Below are 18,283 nucleotides of genomic sequence, written 5' to 3'. Positions count from 1 at the left end.
AATGAAATCATGATTGAAAAAAACTGCAATTTGTATTCATGCAGGTTTTCTTTGTGTAATATTGAAATTGGTTTGTTGATCTGAAACATTTAAGTGTGATAAGAATGCAAAAAAAAAAAAAAAAAAAAAAGAAATCAGGAAGGAGCAAATAGTTTTTCAGGAGTAAAAAAATACAGAAGAAACCTTGAACAGAACCAGATCAACAGTGACTCACATAATGCATTCTGTTGTCCATAAAAGTCACAATATGAATCCAATAAACCAATGGAAAACTGACATGACAAAATCTAAACTCTGGTGACATATTTTCAAACTCTGAATAAAACCTAATACACACAAGTGCATAAAAATGTTCAGTAAAGGGTAAAAAAGAAGAAACCAATGGTATAAAAACAATGAGCTCCCGTTTGGAAAAGTAGAAAAGACAGAGACAATGAAAACAATTCAGGCTTGAATTAAACAGATGTGGCTTCACTGATTACAAAAACCTTCAATTAACAATCAGAGTTTAATTCAAATCAGAGTTCCTTTGTTTGTTCAGGCAGATTTAATCAAACACACCTGAATCTTAGTGGCTCTTCTCCTCCTGACCTCCGTTCTGATTTATCCTTCTTTAGGAAATTAAATCCTTTTTTTAATTGTTCTGGCCACAGAGACAGAAGAGCCGCAGAAATTTAAAAACATGCCTTCAAAAATACAACACTTCAAGATTATTTAAGATAAGTGAGGCAGGAAAAATTTACTGAATGCAATAGTTTATGTTAGAACCTTCATATTCACATTAACAGGGGTGGCTTTAGTAAACTAAAGGACCCTGGGCAAAGACCAGCGGGAGGCCCTTCCCCATTTACATAAAAACAACTAGAAAAGCACTCAGAGAGCGCAGACCTCCACCATTAGCCCTATCTGCCTATAGTGAAGAATCCTTTAAAAATTCCTGGATCCATCGCCATATGCCCCCCACCACGGCACCCGCTGATTGCTCCCTCCCTGGTGGGTGGAAACACGGTGAGGCAAAGCACTGGCTTCGCTACGGGTGGACTGTCATGGCGGAAGCATTGCCTGCTGGTGCCAACAGATGCACTGATTGATGGCCTCACCGGACGACTTAAAGTCATGGCAGAGGGTGAATATTCCTCTATTCCTCCCAGCATTGTGAGTATTCTCGCTACAATTCGCTGTCTTCTCTCTGTTACGCTCCGACCCGTCTCCTCGACCGAATGTGCTTCTTTCAAACTCTATAAACTCCAAAACTTTGAATAGAAACACACCCAAAATGCTGCTGGGATTGAAGTTACTCATGTCCGCCATCTCCTGGTGTAAAGTGGTAGCAGTGCAGGCCTCCACCATTAGCCCTATCTCCCAATAGTACGAATCCTTTAAAAAATTCCTGAATCCAGACCGTGATCTGGATCACTCCCAACATCTAATCAGTTCTTCCTTATGCCATTTCTGAAATTTCCTGAAAATCAACAGACACTGGTAATTTAAGTATTTTTATTTGTCTTTATTAAAACTGTATAATGTGCTCAAAGGGCGATGTTTCTTTCTTGATATTTTGTTCAAGAAAGAAATGTCATTGCTGGAGGATGGCGTTGCTGTATAAAACAAGGACAGACACATGTAAATTGTAGGCACTGACTTGTTTTTTTTAACTGAAACCCCTCGGTTGTGCTGTTGTAACTTTTCTATCTCTAATGATGCCATCCACGCCTTCACAGCTTTCACAGAACGTTTTCTAGCGAGCATGGAACTTTGCTGACTTTCTGGGGTTTTAAAGATTACTCCACACCAGTAACTCAGATATTGGACGTCTTTTTATCCATTTATAACTCTTTTGTTATTGTTCCTGCAGTTAGCTGGTTAGCCCACTGCCATACATTACTGACTGTTTATACCCCAGAATGCATTGTGACTCTGCTGTGACAACCGATGGCAGGCTGTCCTGTTGTCATGTAATGTTTTGCTGAACAGCACATGTGCACAGACTAAGAAACTGAATAAGAGGGCCTGAATGCCTCATAATGGAGAGAAATAGACACAGAGAGGCCGTGATGGGGCCCTCAGAGTCTCTGCACCTTAAATAATGACTCAGATCTCCAAAAGCACAGAAGGTGAATTTTTTAAGACTGTTGTCACAGAATTAGAGATAAAAGAAGTTTACGCAAAAACACTTCGTCATTAATTTTACTGTTTAATACATAAAATCGTTTTAAATTCTTGATTAGTTTCCTTCTTTTGTCTTTATAGTCCCACTAACTTTTTAAAAATTCCGGTGACATTAAGGTATCACACTTGTTCTGAAAGTTCAGTTAAGACATCGATTTCAATATGGAAGCGGATAGTAGACGATTTATAGATGTTTTACTGAGACAGGTGAAAAGTGAGTTACAGTAGTCTAAACGGGAGGAAATTAATGTGTGAATAACCATCTCCATCTGAGCAGTAGAAACAATGTCTTAGTTGAGCAATATTTCTGAGTTGGAAAAAACAAGAACAGACCAGATTATTGACATGTTGAGCTAGAGACAAGGAGTGGCTAAATAAGACCCTGAGATTATGCAAAACAGGTTTTACACAAGTGGACAGGGTACCAAGTTTCTCCAAAATACCTGGCACTAAGCCATCAGGGGCCGAGACAAGGACCTCTGTTTTGTCATCGTTTAGCTGTAGGGAATTATCTGACATCCAGTCTTTAATGGCACTAAAACAACGGAGTAGCACTGACACTTTTGTGTAATTCTGAGGTGTAAAAGATATGTGACGCTGGATGTCATCCACATAACAGTGATAGGATATGTCTTTAAAATGTCTTTAATGTGTACATATTCTTTGTTTATGCATGGGAAGGAAGCGACAGAGGCGACAGACAGACAGGCATACACAGAGATATGCATGCTGAGGAGAGGTGGGATTTCTCCGTGCCTGAACTGAAGGCCTTCATTGCCCAGTTGTTGTGAGAGGGGCATGCAGCCAAAATCTGGAAATGAAGAGCCTGCACCGAGGAATGGGGCTTGTCATTCTTCTGGACCACAATGCACTTCAGGGACATCATGCGCTACCTGTGCTTTCATAAGAAGAAAGGCAGGTGTGCACGGATAAATTTGCATTAGTGTTTGCTGTGTGGGGGGGCTTAGTAAATAACTGTATTAGCTGCTACAAACTGTGGATGAGCAACTGTTCCCCACCAAAGCACGGTGCTGCTTCACACAATATAGCGCCAACGAGCCTGACAAATTCTTGTTAACGGCAGATGTGGATACAAAATATCATCTGAATGGGTTGCTATTTCTAGGGAAAGATAAATCACGGCAGCCACACCAGCGTGTGGGAGAGAGCGTGGCGATGATGCTGGTGGAGCCCTATGTGAGAAAGGGGAGAAATGTCACCACGGGCAATTTTTTTCACCTCACTCAAAACACACCAGCCTGGTTAGAACGTGCATCAGGAGCAGACTTGAGCTTCCACCTTTGGTGCAACAGCAGTAAAAGGAGCTATTCTCCAGGAAGGTGCTGAAGCACGACCGTGCCACCCTCACCCAGACCAGGGCAACCCCAAGAACGGGCTCTCCTTAGCATCGTGTGCTTGTCTGTCACCAGTGGGGGTGACAGGAAGAGAAAGCTGGAGACTGTCAGCCTCTGCAACGCCACCACGGTAGGCTGGAGGTCTCAGACCAATAACTTATGTTTTTTATTGTAGAGATAATAATTGATACAGTTTTCAAAAAGGTTAAGGTTTTGATTTGATCACATTTTGAAATGCTGACATGCGGCTTGATTATAGCTTTTTTTCTGATGCCATCACTTCACCAGGATGGTATTTAGCAATGAAAGGTGTTGCTGTGGTTTAGACTATTATTGCTATTTTTCTTATTATTATTACTATTTCTAACACATGCATTGCCTGTTAATGCCCGTAATCCAGGACCAGATGGCTCGACTCTACACCAAAAATCCTGCATTGATAAAACAATCCTCAGGAGAACCTTCATTTTGCAGCAGGAGAAAACAGCGCGGGAGGAACACCGAGGAGGAAAGGCGTTGCCGCAGTCGGTGCCAAAGGAGCTACAGAAGCCACAAGCACCAGCAACCAGGAGGCAGTGCCAAATCGACACACACTGCAAGAAAAATAAGACCCCTGTCACCTGCAGGGGTAGCCGCCGACATGTGTGTGGAAGATTTTTGCCCCAAGTGTGCACTGTAGTCATGCAGCGCTCTCCATGGTGCTGAGCCTAAGCATTGTTCCATCTGTTAGTTCTAATTTCTATTTATTTACTAACCTATGTGTTGATTTATTCATGTTATTTTCATTGTTTCAGTTTTACAGTTTTTTTGCACTTATTTGTTTTTGAATGTTTCAAGCTTTACCAATTCTAGCAAGCTTGTTCTTAACTTGTGTTAAAAGAAAATGTGGTCCTTTACTGATTAAACAGCCTCGTCCTACAGCTACATCCGAGCTAATAGCTACCACAGCAGCCATTGGATACACTGGCAAACCCCACCCACAACAATCAAAAACCAATGCCCAAGCAGACAGGGAGAAAAGCGAAAACATCTTTTCCATCATGAAAACCTCTGTGTTGTTTTTAATTCTTTATTTCGTGCAGAAACATGGAAATGTTCAGGTGAAATTGAGTTAATCCCCACACTTCAGGCCATCGCAAACACTAAACCTTACCTATAGCTACCGTCTAGTTCTCCTCAAATTAAGCTGATTGGTCAGACCTTTCACCAATAAAAACATTTTTATCGGTGACTGACAGATACTGTTGAGCAGCTAGAAAACTACATCAGACAAAAATGGGACAACATTACTCCCCCAAATGTCCAGCAACTGGTCTCCTCAAGTTCCAGACATTTAGAGACAAGAAGGGACGCTACACAATGGTAAACATGGCCTTGTCCCTTCTTTCTTGAGATGTGTTGCTGCCATCAAATTCAAAATGATCTTATATGTTTCATGAAATTATGAAATATCTCAGTTTCAACATCTGATATGTTGTTCATCTTCTGTCTTCTTTCTTCATCTTCATCTTCTTCTCTGAATGAATATTGGTTTATGAGATTTGACAAATCATTGGTTTCTGTTTTATTTACATTCAACACAGCGCCCCAACTTTTTTGGAATTAGGGTTTTTAATCTAAAACATTTTTAAGGTTTAGGAGCATAGACTAAACAACCTACTTCCTGTTTATTGGTAACAAAAATAAAAGTGGGGGTTTCTTAGAGGCAGTGTAAACTAGATCTGCTTGGTATTTTTACACCTGAGAGTATAACCAATAAACACGCGCCGTGAGAATAAACCTGCAGAAATGTCAAACACCTTCTCTGAGTTCAAAGCTGCTTTAAAAAATCCTCCAAGACCAGCTGGAAAATTTCAAACCGTATCCTTGGAGGGTTTCCAGCCTGTTTCAGGGCGGTCTGTAGTGTGTGTGAGAGTGTGTGACACGGGGCCAGGGATGAAAATCAATACGTATCCTGGAGGAGCTGCTGGTGTTATGAGCTGGACATGAATTCAGACACAGAGGAAACCTGTGTGCAAAATAACACAAGAGAACCAGTGAGAGATGATATATAGGAGAATAAAATATTTAGACTGTAGAAGCTAAGAAAACACTCATGATATAATCACAGGAAATTATTTATTCCTAATATTTCAACTGGTCTGTAGATTTTTTTGTCCTAGTCTTAAGATTAAATGTCCTTTAGTTTTAGTCACATTTTAGTCATTTTATATTTTTTTGTCTTACACTACAAACCAATTATCAAAAAAGTTGGGGCGCTGTCAGAGGCAGAGCGTTTGAAATCCTAAAGGCTTGACCCACCCATTAAAAGAGCAAAATATGAAGTAAACTTGTTTATGTTATAAACTCTGTGGCCATTTAAACTCTCCAAATACAGTTTGAAAACAGCCTGAATATTTCTAGACAAAAAAAAATTGCTAAAAAGATATTTTTGGTGCTGCAGCAAATTTTAACCTGAATATGATCAGGCATGTGGTAACAGTTCTATTAGGTTATAAAGCTGAAATATCACAGCTACAACTACATCATTATCAACAGAGTTTAAAGAGGAAGAAGACTGCAAAAAGAAATTTAAAAAGAAAAAATACTAGAGATGGGAAAAACTTTTTTTTTTTTTTTTTCAGATTTGATACTATGCTACGGTGGCCCTGAAGGCCAACAGGATGAATATTTCATAAGTGCAAATTAAATTTCACAAAACAAAAACATTTCACAAAACACAAAAATATATCATAATATCATATAAATATCAAAACAAGATCATTTCAAACTATGAAAATTATTTCGAGTACAGTCATAACTTCATTTTTGAATCTTTATAAACTGTGGCAAAAACAAAAATAAAATGAAATTGTGCTTAATTGCAAAACTACAGCATCTTTTTTTAAAAAATAAACTTTTTACAGTAGTGAAATCAAATCTCTAAGTGTGCAGATACATTTGAGCATACATGTGTTTGCAGAAGACCGTGCTGAAACAATTACAAGAGCGACTCGTGACCTGAAAGAAAACAACACATTTATAGCCCAGATTATATTAGATTGTTTTTGGTGTGTGCGCCTTACACTACATTTCTGCTAAAGAAGGAAGGATATTTCTAGAGGGAAATAGGACTCTGGAACACTTTGTGTGATGTGTTAGTATTAATCCTCTGGTTTTATATGCAAAAAAGAATTATTGCTCTATCTTTCTTGGTTACAATTCTGAATGAGTGCCAGAGATCCAGTAGGTTTTAAAGGGGTAAAAACTGGCCTGGGTCTGTACTGAAATCTCTGCATAGACTTGGGAAAATTTCCAGAAGTCATTGTCTGTCTACATAGATGGCGGTGCCATCCATAATCGACAGTTAAAGCTGTACCATGCAAAGAAGAGCACATACTAGTATATCCAAAAACACAGCCGTCTTATCTGGACCAACACTCGTTTAAAATGGACTGAGGCGAAATGGAAAACTGTTCTGTGGTCAGATGAATCAAAATTGGGTCTCCCAGAGTTAAGACAAGAGGGAACATCCAGTTTACTCATCTGGAAAGGAACTATTAATGCTGAAAAGTAGATTGAGGTTTTAGAGCAACATCCAGACAACGTCTCTTTCAGAGAAGGCCTTGACTATTTCAGCTAGACAATGGTAAACCACAGACCACATCCATCACAACAGCATGGCTTCACAGGAGAAGAGTCCGGTTGCTGTGCTGGCCTGCCTGCAGTCCAGACCTTTCACCAATAGAAAACATTTGGTGCATTTTTAAAGGAAAAATCCAGAAATGAAGACCAAGGAGTGTTGAGCAGCTAGAATCCTACATCAGACAAGAGTGGGACAACATTCCTCTCCCAAAACTCTGCTTACAGCCTGTTGTTAAAAGATGAGAGGACGCTACATGATGTCATCAGCAGCAGTAAGGATGTTTTCAGCCTCTTATTTTTTATTCTTTTTTTGCAGTAAAACAAGTCAGATTCTTTGTATGTGAAAACTCAGTTCTGATTCTGAGATTGGCTACTGTTCCTAATCTTCAGTTTAGTGCCATTTGGGCCCTGAAAAGGTAAACCATACTCCCATCCAGTCTCAGTGTTGCATTAAAATTCTTTGGTTTATTTTGATTAGTCCCTTGAAGTGTCATGGCTTGTAGACTCTCTCTAATAATTGTGTAAAAACGTCTGTGAAAAGGCAGCAGTGCCCACACTGGCGTGCAGAAATGACTGTTAAACAGAAGTGTCAGTGCACATGACCTTTCTGAGAGTCTACACGGAGCACAGCTGAGAGGGGAACGATTGTTTCAGTCCGCCGAGGATTTGGCTTTTAACACTTCACTGTCAGCTGAGGGAGAGGAAAATAAAAATAAAATATGAGCGGATTCTCAGAGTCCACACAGGTCGACAAATGTTACTCCCACAGGCAGGGACCAGGTTTTTGTCTCAGAGCAGATTATTTGTATGATGGATATTCGCCGCCGTGTATGTGTAGTGCTGTGTTCGTGGCTGTGTTCTCCATAATTCAGCAGTGTAGCCCCCGTGCCGATGACCTGACATGAATAAGACATGGTTGCTGAGACTTCTCTCTTCTTCATTCTTCCTCTGAATATTTACTCCCAGCCTGCATTTCTGTTTCTCCTCTGTTGTCTGTTTCTTCATTTCTATCTCTGCTTCAGCATCTTATTGTTCATACAATTCTGTACCATTTGGATTTAACTATGTCTAATTCTCAGATTGGCGTTTATTATTCCCTTTTCACATGGTACTAGTTTTACCTTGGGACCTCTGGTAATTTGTGAAAATCACATACGATGCCTGTGTAGTTAATCCCATGCTAATCAACCATGTCTTTAAATAGTCTCTACTGCACTACCATCAGCGTTACTAGCTGTGGTTCAAGCACTGTAACAGAGTTCACGATTCTAGCTTTTTCTTTGGTCTAATCAGGGAACTGGACAGATTTGGCATTGTACAAACTACTGTCGGATTTATGGAGTTTTATCAGACTTTAGGGCTGAAGCTTTTAATGTTTTAAACTTTGGAAATAACTGCAGCGCAACATTCACAACGTAACAAACCAGAGACTCTGCTCCTCTCCTGCCTGTTTGTCAGTGGCACTCAGGCCACAGCGTTGATTGGCTATAACTTCAGCTATGCCTTAGCCAATCAGATAGTTTTATGGGCGGGACAACAGAGCAAGAGGAAGGACACGCATGTGGCCAAGTCAAAGTCATCATTTAATCATTAACTAATCTTATCAGCATAAAAGTTTATTTACCCCTTTAAGAGAAAAAATAAATAAATAAAACCAAGGAATTACTGAAAAAATATTCCTCGAGTTGAAATTATGAGACAGTCATATTTATGAAATAATATGTCAAAATTAAGCTAGCATGACATAATCATAAAATAAAAATCAAATAGGAAACAATAGACTATTACTATCATGAAACAGTAAGTCAAAAATAATGACATTCAAAGTCTAATTTAAGAAATAAAAAGTCATAATTATTTCATGGCAAAAGTCTAATTTATGAAATAATTAGTCACAATTATTATGTTAAAAAGTGTAATTTATGATTAAAAATCATCATCACAAATATAAAATTCAAAAATATGAGATAAAAAGTCATAATTTTTACATGAAAAAGTCTAATTTATAAGATTTAAAGCCATGATTTGAACATAAAGTCTAATTCATAAGATTAAAAAGTCAAAGTTATCACATGAAAAAATCAAATTTATAAAATAAGAAGTCATGATTTTTACAATTAAAATGGTCATTTTAGAGATTTAAAAAGTCATAATAATTACATTAAACAGTCTGATTTATAAAAAAAGTCACAATTATGTGATAACAAAGTATAATTAATGAGTTTAAACAGTCATAATTATTATATTTAAAGGGATAATTTATAAAATAAAGTCACAAATATTACATTAAAACAGTCTAATTTATGAAATTAAAAAGTCATAATGAAAACATCAAACAGTCTAAAATATGAGGAAAAAGTCATAATTTTTAGATCTAAAGGTCTAATTTATAAAATTTTAAAGCCATTAATGTAGTATAAAAAAGTGTAATCCATAAGATTAAAAAGTCTACATTATAACATGAAAAAGTGAAATTTATGAAATAAAAAGTCGTGATTTTTACAATAAAGGGTGTCATTTTAGAGGTTAAAAAGTCATAATAATTACATTAAAAAGTCCAATTTATGAGAAAAAAGTCACAATTATGAGATTACAAGGTATAATTTATGAGAATAAAAAATCATAAATATTACATTAAACATTCTAATTTATTAGATTAAAACCATATTTATTAGTAAAAAAAAGTCACAATTTATTAGACAGAATGTGGAAGTTCAGAGATTTAGTAATTATTTAAAGATAAAACTCAAAGTAATGAAATAGTCATAACCAAAACTTAACAAAGTAAACAACTATAACACAAAAAGTCACAAGTATGAGATAAGCCAAATTTAGAGAAGTAGATTATAATTTTAAAGTTTAAATTTCAAAATTCTGAAATAGTAAGTAATAGCCATGAATTGGAAAGCTGAAATTATAATATAAAAAGTCAGAGTTTTAGATAAAATTTGAAGTTATTAAATAGATAATCTTATTCTGAGATTACAAGTCTAAATTATAAAACAGTCGTAGTTATGAGTTAAAATCTAGAATTACAAGATAAACAGGAATATCTATGAGATAAAAAGTTACAATATGAGAATGTTAGTCACAATAAAATTATTATTTTATATCTCATAATTACAAGTTACAATCATAATTAATTTTAATCAAATAATCATGAATCCCTGTATCTATCTGACCTTTAATCTCATAAACTTGACCTTTTGACTAAATATAATTTTATTCTTATGTTTACCTAACTTTTTTTGGTTTGTTTTCTAGTGGCATAAATGGGCTTCCATACATGGATGATGGTCCCTAGCATGTACACAGTCTGGTACAGTAGCTGCTGGTTGATCAGTGTGCTTGTGAATTCTCCTTCACCATGAACATTAGTAGCTTTAATCTTCCAGCTCTCAGTGGATTCAGTCTTTTCTCCTGACCTTCTCGTCTTTACTCTCCGTGTTCTGGTAATAAGTATCCGTACATTCCCCTCTATTCTGCCTGAGAGACACAGAGCAGCTGAATCCAGGTTAAACCTCTGAATCCTTATTGATTCTTTCTGATTAAAATCACTCCACTCTCTGTTATCTGAACTGGTTTAGCACGGAGAAACACCGGGGATAAGCAGGGAACCTTCTAGCAGTCAGTGCCATTTAGATCACTGCTTTGTAGCGCTTTGACTTACAATCACCTCAGGACTCTAGTTTGGATTATTTATGCTTTGTGACTATTTCACGCCGAGCGATGTGCATCCATAAACGTGCTGGTGAAGGTAAGCTGGTTCAGGTTTAACAAGTGTTTAGAGGATTTTTACAAAAGTATACTGGCAGCCCTGGTTCAGTCGGTCCTGGATATCTTGGATTATTATTGTTTGATTCCCAAGTGATGTCCAGGTGTCCAAGACAATAAACTCTAGATTGTCCCTGATGCTGAGTCAGCACCTTTCATGTTAGATTGCTGCCACAGACGTGAGAGTGGATCAAAAAGGTTTTTCTCTTTTATGTCATCCGATTTTCTTTTCCTGTTAGATTTAAGATGGTTCCACATTGAGGACCAAGGCCTGGATCTGAGTATGAACACAGCCAGGCACATTCATGGAATCAGCTAACTCATGGTCCACTGTAGAGTTCAGCTGTAACATCCAAAAAACAAGTATATTTTAAAGTCATTTGTGCCATAGTATATAGCCATCTTAAAAATGTAAATCCCTTTCCTTAAAAAATTAGTTGAAATAGCAAAAAAGTTGGCGAAAACGGATTAAAGTAGCAGAAATGGGTTAAAGAGGCAAAAAAACGGCCCCAAAAGTGGTAAAGGAGGATAAAGAGGTGGCAGAGATGGGTTTAAACTGGCAAAAATGGGTTAACTGGGGCAGAAAAGTTGGCAGAAATGGGCATAACAACTAGTCAAATGTGGTTAAAATCAGCAAAAATGGGTGTAAAAAATTGCTAGAAGGGATTAACAGTTTTCAATAATGGGTCAACAGAGGCAACAATATGTGGAAAATGGCCACTTCAGCAGAACTTTGAAAAAAAAAAAATCCACCACGGATCGCAAAAAATATCTTGGAGAGATATCTTTCACTCGGCGAAATTACGTTGCAGATGTGGAAACTTGCACTGATGACCTACAGCAGTGACACTCAACAGGTGGCTCTTCAGCAACATGTGACTCCTTTATGTCTTAAATTGAAAAATTATTTCCACAGAAAACCTTAAAAAAGGGAAACTTTGACCTCAGAAATCATTCATCCCAAGTCACATTAATCAGCGTGTCTCCTGCACTTATACAGTAGACTTTTAGTGCCAGACTTAACTGTCAACCTTATTTTTTTGTCTGTATATTTTCATTACCTCTTTTTGCAGTTTCTTGCCCATGTTTTACATTTTTGTCACTTTTTATCAATTTTTTCTGCTTCTAGGCCAATTTTGCTACTTCTTTTTGCCACATTTTGCCCCTTTTGGTACTTCCTCCCATTTTTGCCCCTTTTGCCTCTTTTATCATTTAATTTTTGCTATTTGCAATTTTCCCCCCATTTTTTGCCTTTTTAATCTGCCTTTTACCATTAAATACCACTTTTACCCACATTTCTGCCACTCTTTACTGCTTTTTGCCCATTTTTAATCACTTTTCACACATTTTTGCCATGTTTTCACCACTTTTTGACCATTTTTGCCACCTGTATTTCATTGTTGTCACTTCTCACCCATCTTTGCCATTTTATGCTTATTCTGCCCGTTTTCACTCATTTTCATGCTACCTTTTTTGTCATTTTTTGACCATTTTTGCTAGCTTAAACTTATTTTTATTACCACTTTAGCCCATTTGTTTTCACCACTAAGATTGTGGCTCGTACAGAGGTATTTTTCTATAGTTTAGCTCTTTTGTTGAGCAAGGTTGAGTAACACTGATCTACAGGTTTGAAATCTGAATATTTTGTGTGAATTATTCATACAAAAAAATACCCTCTAGTCTGCAAGGACCTTTAGTCAAATCTAGAGTAAATGGTATGTTGGCAAGAATACATGCTGACAGAAAAAAGGCAATGGAAAGGGTTTAATATTTACAAGAATGGGCTTTGAGAGGCAAAAATTAGTTAAAATGTGTCAAAATTGGCAGGGAAAAGTGATGAAAATGGGTTAAAAAGTGGAAAAATTGTTGTAAAATGGCTAAAGTGGGTAAACAAGAGGCAACAAATTGGTTCAAATTGTACAAAAATGATAAAAAGTGTCCATTAATAGTAACAAAATTAAATATTAAAATATTTTTCTTTCTTTTTTGGGGGGCATCTGGTGACCCCCTCTAAGTGCCTTCCAAGCGACAACCTCCTGTTCTGAGAAATGAAGCCAAGGCCAAGGTGCACCAAACTGCAATACCGCGAGTTTCAACGTGTGGCTGGTTGTAGGAACATGGAAGTCCTGTACACAACACATGTTAAAAAGTCATTTTTACACTAGAAATAAACTATTTTACAGCCTGGTTCAAAAAAACCAAACGTGTCTCTTTAGCTCTTCATGTCCTTTCAGCGTACGGGGGGTGAACTTTTTTTGTGCCACAATCATTTTGATCATGTTGAGGAAAAACCTCACTGCGCACTGACTGGCATACAGCATTGCATACAGGAAAGTATATTTACAAGAACGCTCATGATGCAGAAATAGCTACACTAAACTTTGACTTTTTCTGCCTTGTTGGTGCAGATTAAAATTATTTTGGTCAATTTACTGCACACCACAAACACAGAGACGGCTGCCTCCATTGGCTCCTCTCTCCTCTATCTCTCTGAGGTGTCAAAGCCGTATGACTTCAGGGTTCACAGCCTCGATCCCTTCTACAACAGGAAATGAATAGGATAGAGCTGCTGCATTTATATTAATAACTTTATCAGTATTCACAAATCACAGCAGCCATCTCTCATTCATTTAAAAATGTCATTTGCATCATGGATCTGCGCTGGATGACGACAGCCTTGGGAGAATTCTTTTCAATGATAGATTCATGATTTTTTACTGTTAGTCCAAAGTTTATATTTCTTCTATTTATCCTTTAAAAAGTTTCACTGGTGTTTGCAAAATTGAGGCTCTATTCCAGTTATTGTTTAAAACTTTGAATCATTTGACCTCTCGCCCTGTGAATCACCACACGTCTGTGGCGCTAACACGGCATTCATGACTATGTAAAGGTTTTAGGGAGAAAACACAGGAAGAGCATGGACAAAGAACTGGTTCTGAACCTTGACCCCACGCCCCATCCTCTGCATTTTGTTTTTATGCAGAGGAAAGTTTGAGGAAAGGAGAGAGCCTTGTTACCCAAGGCCCCTGAACCATTTTATCTATGAATAATAATAATAATAATAATAATAGGATGTCACATGAAGAAAATGTTCAACAGTCAAGTCTCTGTGAAGACGTCTTTTTAATTTCATTAATAATCTATTAAATCTCATAAAACTTCAATTTAAAACTAGATAACATGCAATTTCAGCTGAAATGGCATGCCGATGCTGAGACTCGAACTGCGGGAGAGTTGCTGAAAACAGCCGAATAAAAGTGGAACAGTGCAAAATTTTGAAAAATGTGACAACATTGCTCAAAATATAGAAATAAGTAATAATCATATTAGATGAAGAGGGTGAAGAGGTAAAGAAGAGTAGGACCATAGGAAGATGTGCTAAAAACGATGAGGCTGACGTCTGAAAACTTGTAAAATTTGAGTAGAAGATTATGTGTGTGCATGATTTGCATGTATTCATGCATGACAGCAGTTTATGGCGACACCAAAACAGTTAAGGCCTTTACACATGAAGTGCGATGTGAATAAATGGCACAAAAATGCGAATAATTCGTAGGGGGAATTTTGTCGCACCTTTCTATGCACATCAGGAGCGACACGATTTCACCAAAAAATTATGCACTTTCTAAAAAACATTCACACTGCAGCGTGTTTTCTCCCGTTGGGAGTGATCCGGATCACCATCTGGATCCAGGAATTTTCTTCTTTTTGCCACTTTTTCCCAAGCTTTGCCACTTTTATCCCATTTTTTGGCTTCTTTTTTTTTTTTTTTACCTTTTTTTTAACCACTTTTTGTCCATTTAAGCTACCTTTTGCCATTAAATACCACTTGTTTCATTTTTTCCCAATTTTTGTCTCTTCTTTTTGCCATTTTTGCCCTTTTTCACATTTTTCTTGCCACTTTTTGTCCATTTAAACTACCTTTTGCCTTTTTCTTGCCCATTTTTGCCACTCTTGACTGCTTTTTGCCCATTTAAGTCACTTTCCACTCTTTTGTCACTTTTCACAAATTTTTGCTACTTTCTGACCATTTTTCCACTTTTTCTCTTCATTTTCACCCTTTTTTTTTTTTTTGCTGCTTTTTGACCATTTTTGCCTCTTTTTCTCCTTAGATTGTGGCTCTTGCAAAGCTATTTTCAATAATTTGGCTCTTTGGTTGAGTAACACTGCTCTATAGAATAGTCCTTACAGTAATTTAAGTTTATCCATTTTGCTCCATGCAGAGGTTCACAAAGCAAATCAGCTTTTTTCTGGTTTATGGTTCCACGCCTCCACTGAAGCTCTGTGGCGCCCCCCAGGGGAGGCCTGCCTCACACTTTGAACACCACTGTTTTAAAGGATTCTTTACTATTGGGAGATAGGGCTAATGGCGGAGGTTGCGCTCTCCGAGTGCTTTTCTAGTCTTCCATGTTTTCACCACTTTTGACCATTTCTGTCACCTGTATTTCATTATCTTGTCACCTCTCACCCATTTTTGTCATTTTATGCTTATTCTGCCCCTTTTCACCCATTTTTATGCTACATTTTTGCTATTTTTTGACCATTTTTGCTGGTATTTGCTAGTATTTTTCAACAATTTAGCTCTTTTGTTTGGCAGGGTTGAGTAACACTGATCTACAGGTTTGAAATCTAAATATTTTGTGTGAATTATTCGATGAAAAAAAATCCCCTCTGGTGTGCAAGGACCTTTAGTCAAATTTTCAAGTTTTTGAGAAGACAGAAAAACTGAATCAAATCTAGAGTAAAAAATATTTTTTAACCATTCCACACAAAAAGGTTATGATGATATGAGTATTAATATATGAATAATGCTGTCGGTCAGTTTTGTAACATAAGAGAATTAAATGACTTAGGCCCATTTATCAATAAGCCTTTGTGACTTTAATTTTAACCTGGGAGGGTTATTCACAAGGTGGCCAGCATCATAAAAAGCTGATTGAGGCAAAGAAAAAAAAAACATTTTTGTCAAAAAATGACTTTTATTACAAATATTTTAAGAAGGTGTTGACATGCACAAATGTAGTTTTTTAAAAAGTGACTCCAAATTTAATTACATTTAAAATGCCTTGAAAATAATTTACAAGTCCTTGAGAAAGATAGAAAAAAAGGTGCCTTAAGACCCTATAAAATTCTTGATTTATATCAGCTGAACCCCTTGCAATTATAATTATCTGCTTTTGTGCTTTAAAACATGTTTATTTATCCTTAATATATGTATTTATTTATTTTGTTCTGTTCTGTTTATGCTGCTTGGAGAGATTTGTAAAATTTTCAATATCAAACTACTTGTTTTTATTTGAAATTTTTGAATAAAGGGTATGTTTGAAAAGAAATCTGGTGCCTGCAACGGTAATTTTGTGCATGAAAATATTTGGAAAACTTTGGGCATAAAAGGGTTCGGTGTGTACTGTACGTTGCCATGACAACAAGACAGAGTTCCACGAGCTTTTAATCTGTGGCGTCATAAGACTGAGTTCTAGGGCTCTAGAATGACCTACACTAATGTGGTTTTCTCTCATTACACTCTGAGCACTTGGACAGACAACTGGAGAGACTTTGGCAGAATCGAGGCGTACTTATCACTGCTACTCAAACTCCTACGAAAAATGGGTTTGAAATCATTAGCGCTCCCAGTAAACTTGCTTAATTTTCCCCAAAATTACAGGTTTACCCAACTCTTGGGAGAAGGCGGCTTTGGAAAGGTGTATGCATGCTGGAATAAGGACACCTCACAAACAGAGGCTGTTAAGGTCCTGAAATACAGCCAGGATTCAGAGAAAGAACTGGCCATACTGAGGAGGCTAAAGCGCAACAAATGCGACCAGTCCAACATCGTCAAATTCCTCCGTTGGGTCCCGCTGGATTATGGAGCAGTGCTGGTCTTTGAGCACTTACAGATGAGCCTGCACGACCTTTTTTGCCTCCGCTCTAAACCTTTCTTGCTGAGTGACGTCAGGACTATCATCAAACAGCTGGCCAAAGCCCTCAAAGCTCTGCAGAGCGTGGGGGTCATCCATGCGGACATAAAGAAAGACAATGTCATGTTGGTGAATGGCTCCCGACCCTACCAAGTCAAGCTAATAGACTTCGGCATCGCCATGAGAAGGCATGAAGCCAAGCCAGGCATGGTTGTTCAGTTACCTGGGCTTAGAGCTCCAGAGGGTTTGCTTGGTCTGCCATTTTCAGAGGCTATTGACATGTGGTCACTGGGGCTCTTAATGTTCAGCCTGTTACGCTCGGAGGAACTGTTATGGACACAAACGGAGTACAGAGTCATTCAAACAATAGCTGAATGCCTGGGTATGCCACCAGATCATCTTCTCGACTACAGTACACAGAGCGAGATGTTCTTCTCCAAGGCTGAGAGCGGCACCTGGAGACTCAAAACTCCTGGGGAGTATTGCAGTGACAGTCCTCCTTATTATGAGGAACCAGAGGTGTATTTTAGATTGGACCACCTTAAAGAGGAGCGTCTGGAGAAATACAACAGAAATGAGGCTGCAGAGCGAGAGCAGTGCATCGAGTTGTTGAAGGCCATGTTGGAGTGGGACCAGAGCAAAAGAATCACTCCCACAGAAGTCCTCGATCACCCATTCATCAAACAGAACGGAAGGCCATGGAGAAAGAAGAAAATAAGGACCAGGCAAAAGACCAAGATGCCTGAGATCATCCAACCTTCTGTGGATGCAACACCTCCAGCTCCACACCTATCTGTAGCCTCTCTATTCCAAACATACAGAGTGATCAATGTCCAACCTGCCGCACCTGAGAACACGTCTGAGCTTATAGACGCAGAGCCAGCTGATAGATCACAAAAGAAGACAAAGAAAATCGTCCCCTTGGCCCAACCAGACCAGGGCAGTTCATCTCCGACAGTCGCTCCCCGCTGTGTAAAGAAAAAGACTTTCAACAAGGAGGACATTAAATCCCCTGATGAGGCAATGACTGTGTTTTCCCCCATCAGTGCAAAATCTTTTCTGATCCATGTCCAACCTGCCAGACCTGAGAACACAGTGGAGCTGGAGGAAGAGGAGTGTAAGGAGGCAGGCGTAGGGCAGGCCAGGCCCGACGAGACCTCGGCTCCTGTGTTCAAGGATGCAGCGACCCAAACAGAGGTGATAGAGAACGGCGTGGACACGCCAAAGCAGAAGAAGTCTAGGTTCCAGCGTTTCATCTCCTGGATGAAAAAGACATTCTCCTGCAACAATCCCGAGGATTAGGAAAGCCAGAAGGTACGGTATTTCATCACAGTAACTAAAAGTTTTTATATAAAAAAACCAGAAACCTTAACAACTAGAAAAGCACTCAGAGAGCACAGACCTCCGCCACTAGCCCTATCTCCTAATAGTAAAGAATCCTTT

This window comes from Cheilinus undulatus, linkage group 4, assembly GCF_018320785.1.
Source record: "Cheilinus undulatus linkage group 4, ASM1832078v1, whole genome shotgun sequence".
In the NCBI taxonomy this organism is placed as follows: Eukaryota; Metazoa; Chordata; class Actinopteri; order Labriformes; family Labridae; genus Cheilinus; species Cheilinus undulatus.
The sequence above is the reverse complement of the archived record's forward strand: the minus strand, read 5'-3'. Positions refer to the sequence as shown.